The sequence below is a fragment of the Chrysemys picta genome, chromosome 5, assembly GCF_011386835.1.
Source record: "Chrysemys picta bellii isolate R12L10 chromosome 5, ASM1138683v2, whole genome shotgun sequence".
Lineage (NCBI taxonomy): Eukaryota > Metazoa > Chordata > Testudines > Emydidae > Chrysemys > Chrysemys picta.
In genome coordinates, this window is record NC_088795.1 from 30290546 (window position 1) to 30304592 (window position 14047).

Consider the following 14047-nt stretch of genomic DNA (forward strand, 5'->3'; position numbering starts at 1 on the left):
ACACTTTAACAGCACACTTGTTTGTTTTCAAAGCATTTTGCTCATATCACTGGCAGGGTGCTAAACAGCCTGAGTCAAGAGATAAGATAATTTGATCTAAGGGATGGTTGTGGAGTCCTATAGATCTGAGAGTGGTCATGTGATGCAGAATTACCATGTGAGCACACCAGTTTTGTGTGTTGTGGATGAGAGCTTTCACATTACTTGAACATTTGTGGCTTCCTAACTGCACTATTGGCTAGTATTCGGCATCCGATGAAGTAGGCTGTAGCCCATGAAAGCTTATGCTCAAATAAATTTGTTAGTCTCTAAGGTGCCACAAGTACTCCTGTTCTTTCCCTCTGTCTCTCATGTAAAACAAGAAAAAAATATTTTTCGACACAGTGCATAATTAGCTTGTGGAATTCACTGCCACAAACTGTCTTTGAGGCCAGATTGGACATTTATATGGATAATGAAAATACAGTTATATTAGATGGGATTTAAAAAAAAAATTGGAAGGGATATGAACCTTCATGCCTAAATGACAGGGGTTAGTCAAAAACTTGCCTATGGGCAGATGATTCAATAATTTCCCACTTTGGGGCTGTGCTGCCCACAGTTGAAGACACGATACTGGACTAAATGGACCACTGGTGTGATCCTGTAAGGTGATTCCCGTCCTCCAGTAAGATTTATTTAAATTTAAATCGCAACTGGTTTTAAAAAAAGCTATAGGCTTCACTCATTGTGAACTAGCATAAATTTCCATTTCTTTTTCACTGAAACACTTGCACTTGTGCACAAGCAAAAACAAGAGCACTCTAAATACTTCTCTACCTGTAAATAATTTACAACAAAATTATTTAATATATGCAGGCAAATGCACGTGTAGACTCATTGGCTATGTACAGTTCTTGAAAACTGCTATGAAAAGACTCCATTCTTTTCAGTAGGAAAGAAAGTTAAAGAGAATATTCCATTAACTTATGAATTTAAGTTTCATTAACTTATATCCTTTTTCACCATGTGAAGCACCTTGTTATTAATTTCTCAAGGTTCTTTCCAAATCAGTGAAAGAGGGAAACAGGTACAGTTTAATGAAACTGTAAAAGACTTAACCTTTTGGGTGCTGTGTGTGTACACTAATGGCCTGATCCAAAGCCCTCTGAAGTTACTGGGAAGACTGTCATCAGGCTCCTAATATGTTGAATATAGTAATATTTCCAGACACATGTTTGTACACTGCGATATTCACAGTTAGGGTGGTGGTTTCTTTCTGACATTCATTCTCCCATCTAAGTTCTCCCATTAGATGCAATCACTGCATCATGCAGTGCTCTCCCACCCCCATTGTGCCTCAGTATTACATGATATTTCTCTCTTAGCAAAGACTAAAGGAAATTATGAGATATGAAGTTCTTATGCTTCCCTGAAAATCTCATTTAATGTAGTTTTAATAGATGATAAGCTGCATACTTGTGCCAACGTATTTCATTGTTTTTTGAATGACTTGTCTTGTATGGTAACTGGGAGGCACTATCAGTTGTTGGTATGAAATTTAAATTTGCTTCACTTAGCTTTTACTACTTTTATGACTATTAAAAATAAGTATGGAATGATTTTTCTGGCACTTACTGAAAGGTCTTTATATATTGTACAATTTCTATAGTTGCTGGATAGTTATTTTCAAATTGTGCATATTTTTATTGGCATAAATATGAGGAATTTTAGTGAGAAATTACTGTTTTGACTCATGTTTTCCATGGATTGTCGCTATGGTAGAATAGCAGCAAAAAAATATATTTGGGCACATTTGTTTTGTGAATTTCACTTGGTGCTCCAGTTACAATGATATCTTTGCTTGTGTGACCTTTTCTTGAGTAAAGAGTTTACAGTCAGACCCTAAATTAGAATTATAGAAGATTAGGGTTTGAAGAGACCTCAGGAGGTCATCTAGTCCAACCCCCTACTCAAAGCAGGACCAACACTAACTAAATCATCCCAGTCAAAGTTTTGTCAAGCTGGGCCTTAAAAACCGCTAAAGATGGAGATTCCACCACCTCCCTACATAACCCATTCCAGTGCTTCACCACCCTCCTACTGAAATAGTTTTTCCTAATATCCAACCTAGACCTCCCCCACTGCAACTTGAGACCAGTGCTTCTTGTTCTGTCATCTGTTACCACTGAGAACAGCCTAGCTCCATCCTCTTTGGAACCCCCCTTCAAGTAGTTAAAGGCTGCTATCAAATCCCCTCTCACTCTTTTCTTCTGCAGACTAAATAAACCCAGTTCCCTCAGCCTCTCCTCATAAGTCATGTGCCCCAGCCGCCTACTCATTGTTGTTGCTCTCCACTGGACTCTCTCCAATTTGTCCACATCCTTTCTGTAATGGGGGGCCTAAAACTGGACACAATACTCCAGATCTGACCTCACCAATGCCGAATAGAGGGGAATAATCACTTCCCTCGATCTGCTGACAATGCTTCTACTAATGCAGACCAATATGCCGTTAGCCTTCTTGGCAACAAGGGCACACTGTTGACTTATATCCAGCTTCTCATCTACTGTAATCCCCAGGTCCTTTTCTGCAGAACTGCCACTTGGCTAGTCGGTCTCCAGCCTGTAGCAGTGCATGGGATTCTTCCATCCTAAAGTGCAGGACTCTGCACTTGTCCTTGTTGAACTTCATCAGATTTCTTTTGGCCCAATCCTCCAATTTGTCTAGGTCACTCTGGACCCTATCCCTACCCTCCAGCGTATCTACCATTCCATCAGTATTCAATTGCTTTTTCATTTGGAATTTTATAGTTCCTTTTAGGTTACACCCACCTCAGTTCATTAAGCCAGAACAATAGCCAACTCAACGGTGAGATTCTTGGGCACATGTATATGTATACTTTTTCTGAAATGACTGCTGCCAAGAGTGAAATGACTGGCGCAAACCTCCACTGAAGTGAATGGGAGTTTTGCCATTGGCTTCAGTAAGGACAGGATTTCACCATACATTCTTAGCCTAGCCTTAGCAAGGCATGCGTGTGTGTGTGCGCGTGCGTGCATGTGTATACGCACACACTTGCATGTATGCAATCATGCCAGTAGTGTACACAAACCAAAAAATGGAAGGTTTTTTTTGCAAATCTGTCCTTAAATGAGAAGAACCCATTGCAAAATAAATTATACTAAAAGAAAAACATCACCTATATGAATGCATTTTGAGTGGAATTTTCTGACCCTGTGATCAGATAGTAACAAAATCTTAGTGTCATTATAAAGTACATGATCTGCTAAAAACAAAACTAGGTAAAACACAAAAACACAGTTTGCCTAGCTGACCACAAAGCTACGAGGGAATGGATGAGATGACCCCTAATAATGCAAATTTCTTTCAATAAAAGTTTGTAGCCACTGTTGGGAGAGAAGGTGTTAATATGTCTAAAGGATGTTACAAATAATGCAAACAAAAGAAGACATGGATAAAGACAGGAAACTGATTCAATACCATAAACTCAGAGAAACTGTGATTACAGAAAACGTTGATGATTATGTTACTTTATTTAAAGACACACACAGTGGTTCCTTTTCACTTTAATCTAAAAGGCCATAAAGTATTTACTGTGAATTAATTAATGTTTGTGAAACTCTTTGAAGACGAGAAACACTATAAAAGTGGTATGGATCAAATTATGCACAACAGTTACAGTGTAAACCCAGGCTAAAATTTCCACTGATTTCTATGTAACTGAGAACATGATTTGGACCACAATTTAAAGGAAACTTCTTCAATGAGTCATGTAGGCCCAGCAGTCAGAGGATCTTCACACCAGAAAAAAAAAAATCAAGGGCCAGATTATTCATGGCTTCTGTGATAGTGGACAAAGCAGAGTTTATGTGCACTGTCACAAGGAGCTTTCCCTTCATCCTTTCTCCCTAAGGGCTTACCTAAGGAAAATACACCCACTGATGTAATCCACAGCAAAAATGGTGGAGAGGAGCATAAAGGAGATGGGGGTCATGTTATCATCCCACCTTCATAGTGATATGTAGAACTGTCCAGCTATACTGGCAGGAGCAGGCTGCACCATCCAAAGGCACTCAAAGGAAATAACTTTTTTTTTTTAATTTCAGGGGAAATCTTAAGAGCAAATGGTGTTAAACAAAGAGGGGAACTCAGAATGCAGAATTAAATGAATGACTAGAGAAGAGCAACTATTTCCCTTTTTTTAAATTGAGGCATTTTAGTGATTAAAGGAAATGAAAACAATATAACAAAGAACAATGAATAAATAAGCAATTGAAAGAAAGATTCATTATAAGAAGTATATAGTTTCTAATTCATTGGGTCAGACACAAAGCAAGGGTTCTAAAAGAACTAAGAAAAGACTGAATGACCACTACCAGTCATTTCTGATTTCTTACACAGTCGGGAAAGGTGCCTGATCAGATGCCTGAAAACAGATGGTTATAAAGACAATCAAAGTAACTATGTAGCTTAATAAATTTTAATAATAATAAGCAGCTCTGAAGTGCCCTCCATCTGAGACCTCGAAGTGCTTTACAGATATTAATGAACTAATCTTACAACAACTGTGAGAGCTGGGGGAATATTCATCTAGTTTTACAGATGGAGAAACTGCAGCACAAAGTAGTTAAATCACTTGCCCAAATTCATATGGGAAGTCTGTGTGAGGCACCAAGAATAGACTCTACCTCTTCTGCATTTAACCACAAACCATCCTTTCCCTGATTTTGTTAAGTGTCTTAATACTGTCACACGATGGCTGGTCCTTTAAGGAGATGGGTCTCAATCCCACCTGTGTCACAGTTAACTCACCCACCCAGCTGAGGAAAATGAAGACATGTCATGTAATTCAATCAGGCCTCTGGATAAATAAGGGAGAGGCCAACAGGTAAAGAAAGTTCATCTGAGACTCGGAGAAGGTTGCTGAAAGCACTAAGGCTCTTGTAGGAGATACTAAGATGCCAGCAGAACAGCAGAGGGGGTTTACCTGCTGGCCTCTCTGAGCCAGAGAGAAAATAACTCAGGGAGAATTTTGAATCCTTTTCTGCAGGAAAGGACTCTAGGGTGGAAGGCCTGGGAGTGGCTGCTTGAAGTGGGGAACTCTGGCTAGAAAGGGCTGGGAATGGTTATCTGATGAGCCACCTGGGATTTAAGACAAGCCCCAAGACTTGCAGAAGATTGCCAGAGCTGAGTATGAACTCTTGTGTTGTGGTGATGTGCTTTATTTTGGGACTTTGAGGACTCTTTTGAACTACCTATGTTATTAAACCAGCCCCAAGCAGGGGTGTTATTAGCGAGGAGAAAGCCTGTGTAGATTATTTCTGGGTGCCTCAGAGAGAAACTGAGATAGGCCTGCTGCAGAGTCACCCTGGCCATGAAGGCACATTCTGGAGTCGGTGACCCTGTGACACCTACAAACTGTATCCCAACAGAGGTGACACTATATAAGGGGACAAAGGCAAGCCTAGTGGTAGACAAGTAAAGGAAACAGGGAGATGGTGTATGAAGAAATAAGGTTTGTGAGGTGGACTGGAATAAGTACACCAAGGTTTTCAGATACATGGAGGACAACTTTACTCTGGATCTGGAAATAAATGGAATGCCAATGGAATTGCTCAAAGACGGGGTTGAGGCTGGTTGGTCTGATTATGTCACAGAAGCTTGGAAGCAATACTAACACTGAGTCTAACTACAATTTCAGTCAACATTCTGGAAATATATACGGAGAATCCTAATGACTTCTCTGCATTCTCTGTGAATATATACTGCACTGAGTCAACACTAATATCCTTACATTGCTCAAAGTGATTTTCAATATGCTCGGATGGTCTTTAAAAAGGACAGAAAAAGAAAAGAACCTTGCTCAGAATGGTAACATCAGAAGACTTCTCAGAGACAGCTATCTTCAGGGCAGTGAGAACAACGCACTTGTTGCATTAATGCCCACTGTTGGGATAATAACATTACTTGATCAGGTCCAATCAAACCTGTTGGTAACCGCCATTTGACCTGCTGATATGAAGCTCCCAGCAGTAATCATGCACTGCCTCATTCTGCCAAAGTCTCCACAGTACCATTGCCAACAGTGGATTTTGTGTCACCTTGCTCGTACGTCTTGCAACAGTGGCAGGTATAAAACTGGTAGAGAAACTGAACAAAGACTGTCTAAATCAGGGGTGGGTAAACTTTTTGACCTGAGGGCCGCTTCGGATTTCTGAAATTGTATGGAGGGATGGTTAGGGGAGGCTGTGCCTCCCCAAACAGCCAGGCGTGGCCCAGCCCCACCCCCTATCCAACCCCACTTGCTTCTCGCCCCCTGACAGCCCCGCCCGGGACTCCTGGCCTATCCAACCCACCCCTCCCATTCCCTGTCCCCTGACAGCCCCTGCAACCCCCACCCCTGACTGCCCCTTGCCACCCCATCCAACCCCCATCTCCTTCCTGAATGCCCTCCCCTGGGACTCTGCCCCATCCAACCACCCCTTCCTCCCTGTCCCCTGACCACCCTCGAACCTCTGCCCCTGACTGCCTCCCGCCGCCCCATCCAACCCCTGCTCTCCTTCCTGACTGCCCCCCAGTACCCCTGCCCCCATTCAACCCCCCTGTCCCCGCCCTCTGACCGCCCCACCCCCATTCACGTCCTTGCCCCCTGACCACCACCCCGAACTTCCCTGCCCTCTATCCAACCCCTCTTGCTCCCTTACCGCGCTGCCTGGAGCACCGGTGGCTGGCAGCGCTACAGCTGCGCCGCCCGGCTGGAGCCAGCCATGCCACCGTGCAACACAGAGCACCAGGTCAGGCCCTGGCTCTGCAGCTGCGCTGCCCGGCAAGCGTTCGCGGCCCAGAGCATTATGCCAGCAGCGGGGCGAGCTGAGGCTGCGGGGGAGGGGGAACAGCAGGGGAGGGGCCGGGGGCTAGCCTCCCAGGGCAGGAGCTCAGGAGTCGGGCAGGAGGGGCCCGCGGGCCGTAGATTGCCCACCTCTGGTCTAAATGAAGTGAATAAAAAGAGCTGACAAATTGAAATCTGCAAACAATTGCTAACAGTGTAACTTTAAATTGTGGAAAGTATTATATAGCATTGGAAAGTATTATGTATTGTATAATTAAAGACCTTACAAAACACATGTGTATTTATATTGGCACATTAAGTCTGAATTTCCTCACTTTGCAAAGTTAGAATTATTAGGTTTAAATCTTTGTGTGTGTGTGCACGTGCATGTATGTAAAAATGTATGTGCATTTTTGTACGTGCATGGCGAAGCACACAACTCAGGCATACACACCTTTGAAAATCCCAAGGTTTCCAGTCACAGAGAGAAGAGCTTCAGGGTCCTTCCAGTGACAAAGGAAGATGCTTTTAGTAAGTTCTACAGCTGTTAACATGGGAATGGGTGATATTAAAGAAAATATGGAATGAACGTCTAATCTACCTTCACTTATATGCTATACTCAGGTAATATGGAGGAATCAAAGACTGTAGAGATTACATACTTTTGTTAACCAAGGTGTGAATACGAATACTTTGACTGTGTATTTAAGGAAGGTATCTATTACCCCTTTTTATGAACTGTTGAGAATAGGCCACTTCCACCTTAAATGAATTGGCTCGTTAGCACTGACCCTCCACTTGGTAAGTCAACTCCCATCTTTTCATGTGCTGTGTATTTATATCTGCCTACTGTATTTTCCACTCCATGCATCTGATTAAGTGAGTTTTAGCCCACGAAAGCTTATGCCCAAATAAATTTGTTAGACTCTACAAGGACTCCTTGTTGTATCTGATTAAAAATTCTTCCATTAAAATATTACTTCCCAAATACACTGTCTTTCAAAACATTTATAGTGGGAGTCTCTTCCCAGTTTCCTCTTTACTTACTTGGAGATGGGGAGCACTCACTCATATTTGAAAATAAAACAAACAGAAAAGGATTAAAAACAGATTGTTTGCATGGAGAGTGAAAACCAAGAGATACAATTTGCCTTTGCTATTGCTATGATTAGCCAAACCCCTGACTAAAGTGTGATAATCTCAGGAAACTGTCCTGAGGATGCCAGCAGAGACTGGCCATTCCTGATTTTGTGGGTGTGGTTCCCCCCCCCCCAAGGTAGTCAGAGTTACCAGGAAGTGCAAGGGAATAACAGCAGCTCCTGTGCTGAATTCTGGTCAGAGTTCCCAACCCTTCACTGTTCAGCCAACCAGAGAAATTATTTCCAGGCTTGAGAGGTGCCAGTGACAAACTCGATTGTCTTCCTCCTTTGAGAGAGGACTATGATTTTTATTGGACACCAGGGTTTGGGTGGGGAGGTGTTAAGCCTTATTGTGGAGTAAATTCACAGAAGGAAGTAGTCACAGACTTTGGTTAGAAGGTTCAGAGGACAAGTTAACCTCATGGTTAATATTAGATTATTTGCAGTCTGTGAACATAACTGCCAGGATGAGCCAATTAGACAAAGTTGTGCTAAGTTACTACCTCCCCAAGAAATTTGTTCATAGTAAATTCTCATAGGATTGGAAAGCTAATATAGCAGTTTAGTACATTTCCTAGGGCTTAAAAATGGGACAGGTGCTCTCATTTCTAAAAGTATTCCACATTACAAAGGTGAAAACGTTTAAGATTTTAGATAATGCTAATTGGAAACTACTAGAGAGGCTGCTGTATAAAATCAGTGCAATCACAGAGTTGGAGCTGGTTAGCACCACTGGCAACATTTATCAGATATTCAAAATCAAATTGAACTCACATCTATTTGTAAATAAACAAATCAAGCAGGCCACATAGACAGCAGCATCTTGATTGGTACATCTTCAGGTCTAGTTGTAGAAACTTTGCTGTTGAATTTTGCAAGACTCATTCAGACCCAACAAACTCCAAACCAAACTTGTCTAGGAGGTATAACCTCAATGACAGGTTTCAGAGTAGATCTTTTGTTATATTTATACAAAGATAAGGTATATCCTGGTAAGGTTGTACTTTCATATATCGTAGGCATGGTGTGATGATCACCCAGCTTGCTATGTTATAAAAAAAAAGCAGTTAGTTAATGCTTGCCCTTTGTCAAGGCTCCTTCCCCACTCTGAACTTTAGGGTACGGATGTGGGGGCCTGCATGAAAACATCTAAGCTTTACTACTAGCTTAGATCTGGTCTGCTGCCACCACTCCCAATGGGCTAACTCCTTTCCCTGGGTAGCCTTGAGAGACTCTTCCACCAACTCCCTGGTGAACACAGATCCAACCCCTTGGATCTTAAAACAAGGAGAAATTAACCATCCCCCCTCCTTTCTCCCACCAACTCCTGGTGGATCCAGATCCAATCCTCTTGGATCTAAAAACAAGGAAAGATCAATCAGGTTATAAAAAAAAGGCTTTTAATTAAAGAAAAAGGTCAAAATCACCTCTGTAAAATCAGGATGAAAAATAACTTTACAGGGTAATCAAACTTAAAGAGCCCAGAGGAATCAATTAACTGTGTGCACAGATGTTAATACAAAAGTGTGTGTGCAGGTGCATGAAGTGGAAGCAGGGCTCTGTTAATCACAAAATTCAGGTAAGTGTTAGCAGAATACTTCAATCCCCTCTTCTCTGATAAAACAATCACGTTATTTTCTTGATAAACTAGAGCTGTAAAATATTAGCTGAAGTTCAAGTTCTGGTCTTGTGCCTGGCTGTATATTTGTTTTTATTGAATCAGTCTGTATACATTGTATGTTTTATAAGAAACATACTGTACAGGGATAATTTGCAACAACTTCTTTAGCTATTTGGACAGCTGAAAACTTGGCCGTCCCTGTTATGGCCTTCTCTCCAGACATACACTGCACCTTCGAAAGTGGCAGATTAGCCTAGGCCCCTGGAAAAATGGGAACCCCCATGCCCCAACCGGTTCTACCTGGCACTCGTGCTGGGGCGCTGAGTCGGGCCATGGGGGCTTGCCCCACTTCACCCATCCGGCGCTCTTGCTGGAGAGTGGGAGAAGCCCCCACGCCCTGACCCCGCTCCCCGACAGGAGCGCCGGGTGGACGAGGAAAGCCCTTGTGACCCAATCCCATTTCCCCAGCAGGAGTGCAGGGGAGGGGGAGGGAAGGACTGCAGGCTGAAGGGGTGAGGTAGGGCCCCACAAACCCCTAATCTGCCTCTGACCTTCGATAGGATAGAATGGGGATATATATTCTAAAACTTGCAAGGCATTAATAGCTTCTTAATGTGGACACACCTTTTCTATACTAACTTTATGGCACCCTTGTCCCTGAGAGCATAAAGTTATGTTGTTTGCTTGGGATACTTTACACTCTCAGGGTTTCAGGCAAGGGTGCTCTTCATTTCCTCTCCTCTTCCTATTAATTCAGATAGAAAAGTTCTATAGTGTAAGAAATACAGGGCCATATGCAGTTCTCAGCAGCTAAACTGTGACTAAGGCCTGGTCTACACTAGGAGGTTATGTCGAATTTAGCAGCGTTAACTCAAATTAACCCTGCACCCGTCCACACAACTAAGCTATTTATTTCGACATAGAGGTCTCTTTAAATCGATTTCTGTACTGGCCAAGCTGGCCCCGGGCCCGCTACCCCGAGGAGGAGCCAAGCCGGCCCCGGGCCAGCTACCCCGAGGAGGACTGGCCAAGCCTGCCCCGTGCCAGCTACCCCAAGGAGGACTGGCCAAGCCTGCCCCGTGCCAGCTACCCTGGTGGAGAGCTGCCAGACCTGCCCCCAAACCCCGCACCAGAGGAACCGATGCTGTTGGACTGGCCCGAACCTGGCGTCGCCAACGAGGTAGGCCCCGAGGGGGAACACGGAAGTAGCCCGGGGGTAGCCGACCCCGGTCAGGCTGCAGAGACACGTGAGCCGATGTCAGTGTGTTTCGGTCAGGATACCCCACTGACCAGCAGCGGCAGTAACCTCTGCTAGGGCCCCGGGCTGGGACGCAGTGGAGTGGGTGGGCCTGCGTCCCCCCCTGCCACCCCCGCTCACGGGTGGCAGGCTTCCCCCTCACCCAACGCTCAGGTAGGAACCTGGGCCACCCCCAAGTGTATTGTTGCTCAGCCCCCCACACCAGAGGGCTTGAGCCCCTTAACTGACGATTGCTCAGCCCCTGCACCAAAGGGCCTGAGCGGTGACTGTTTGTGCCCCGCCCTGACCCAGGGCCTGGGCCTGCTTTAAACTGTTGATTATTGCTCAGCCCCTGCACCAAAGGGCCTGAGCTGTGACTGTTTGTGCCCCGCCCTGATCCTGGGCCTACTTTAAACTGTTGATTATCGCTCAGCCCCTGCACTAAAGGGGCCTGAGCTTTGACTGTCTGTGCTGTAGTGAGTCGGTGTGGTGCCCCTCCGTCCCGGAGGGTAGAGCCCCGGCGCGAACCTACTACAGGGGGCTATGTGAGTTTGTGGCGGGGAAGGGCAGTTACAGATCTTATGCAGCGGTCCTTAGCCTGGATGACAGAGCCATGCAGCAGGGGATCTGTAACCGCCCTCCCCCGCCACAAAGTCACATAGGCCCCACACACAGAGTCCCGAAAAGTCACATAGCCCCCACACACAGAGTCCCGAAAAGGAGGGGTGGCAGGCTCCATTGAAACAACCAGTCCACCACTGCGGACCGCTCTCGAAGCAGGAGCCTGTTATTCCTCGAGTTTAGAAGCATCCTTTCCATCACTACACCCACTCAGTCTGCATCCCAGTTTCAACACTTTACCATGAAATCCTTAATAATGTTAATGAACAAAGTTACATTTATTTTATTTTTAAAGGTGTGTTGGAAGGGGGGGGAGGGGATTGGTAACTGGAGAGGATAGTCAACATTAACTGGGTAAAGAAACGGGGGCAGGTTCAGCTTCTGTTTAAACAAATGTAATAGTCACAGGTTACCCTGCTCACTCTGGAACCTAGCTTTCAAAGCTTCCCAGATGCACAGCGCATCCCACTGGGCTCTTCTAATCGCCCGGCTGTCTGGCTGGGCGTAATCAGTAGCCAGGCGATTTGCCTCAACCTCCCACCCCGCCATAAACGTCTCCCCCTTGCTCTCACAGAAATTGTGGAGCACACAGCAAGCTGCAATAACAATGGGGATATTGGTTTCGCTGAGATCAAAGCGAGTCAGTAAGCTTCTCCATCTCCCCTTGAGACGTCCAAAAGCACACTCCACCACCATTCTGCACTTGCTCAGCCGGTAGTTGAAGAGTTCTTTTTCACTGTCCAGGGCGCCTGTATAGGGCTTCATGAGCCAGGGCATTAGCGGGTAGGCTGGGTCCCCGAGGATGACTATAGGCATCTCCACATCCCCAACAGTTATTTTGTGGTCCGGGAAGTAAATACCTTCCTGCAGCTGTCTAAACAGACCAGAGTTCCTGAAAACACGAGCATCATGAACCTTTCCCAGCCATCCAACGTTGATGTTGGTAAAACGTCCCCTATGGTCCACCAGTGCTTGCAGCACCATTGAAAAGTAGCCCTTTCGGTTAATGTACTGGCTGGCCTGGTGGGCCAGTCCCAGGATAGGGATGTGAGTTCCATCTATAGCCCCACCGCAGTTTGGGAATCCCATCGCAGCGAAGCCATCTATGATCACCTGCACGCTTCCCAGGGTCACTACCTTTGAGAGCAGTAGCTCAACGATTGCGTTGGCGACTTTCATCACAGCAACCCCCACGGTAGAATTGCCCATTCCAAATTGGTTCGCGCCTGACCGGTAGCAGTCTGGCGTTGCAAGCTTCCAGAGGGCTATGGCCACTCAATTCTGGACAGTCAGGGCTGCTCGCATCCGGGTGTCCTTGCGCTTCAGGGCAGGGGACAGCAACTCACAAAGTTCCATGAAAGTTCCCTTCCACATGCGAAAGTTTCGCAGCCACTGTGATTCATCCCAGACCTGCAGCACTATGCGGTCCCACCACTCAGTGCTTGTTTCCCGGGCCCAGAATCGCCGTTCCACGGCATCAACATGACCCACTGCCACTATGATGTCCACGGCGCGGGGTCCCGTGCTTTGTGAGAGGTCTATGCCCCTCTCAGACTTAATGTCCTCACCGCGCTGCCGTAGCCTCCTCGCCCGATTTCTCAGCATCTGCCTCTGAAAAAGGTGGATGATAAGGCGCGAGGTGTTGACAACGGCCATAACTGCAGCTATGATCGCAGCGGGCTCCATGCTCGCGGTGCTGTGGCGTCCGCGCTGTCACTCACCAGAAAAGTGCGCGAACTGATTGCCTGCCGGCACTTTCATGGAGGGAGGGCAGGAGTGAGGGTTGAATGACGACAGTTACCCAAACCCACCCTCGACGCATTTTTTGCCCCAGCAGGCATTGGGGGCTCGACTCAGAATTCCAATGGGAACTGTGGTATAGCTGCCCACAGTGCACCGCTTCCAATGTCGACGCGTACCCCATTAGTGTGGACTCACAAAGTCGAATTACTGTCCTTAGTGTGGATACACACGTTCGACTTTGTAATATCGGTTCCACAAATTCGCTTTAAGTAAAATCGAACTACTCTCGTAGTGTAGACATACCCTAAGATATGCAACTGAGTCCCAGCGAGACCCAAGAGAAGGTGTAACTTGAGAGACAGGCTTCAAGGGTGAGGGTGTAACTTAGTCTAGATCTTTTGTAACTCATGGTGTGGGGGAGGTGCTATATTTGCACAGGACTCTCATGCAGCATAAACACCTTCAAGATGGTTCTCTGTGTACTTTTGATAGCAAGGAAAGATAGGGAAACAAGGACAGAGTGCACGTGAGGGCATGTTGCAGGGGCCAGATCAGTAAAGAAATGACTTTGGACTTCTCTTGTAAGCTCTCTCCAGAGGCAGCATCACACAGCAAGAAAACCTGTGTTTGGATTAGGTGTCTTGGAAGGGTCAGGCTGTGCTCCCTTCCTGGTTTTGAAAAGGTATACAGAAAGTATCTTGTGTCCTTGCCAATACAGAGCAATTGTTTTATTTTTCTTTGGACACTGTGTACAGTGCAGCCTCAGAACACAGGATGGTAACTGAGAAAATGAAGTTAGCTGCCTGGTACTGGAAGAGACTAGAGGGCTGAGTTTATATGTAGGCCTGTTCTGT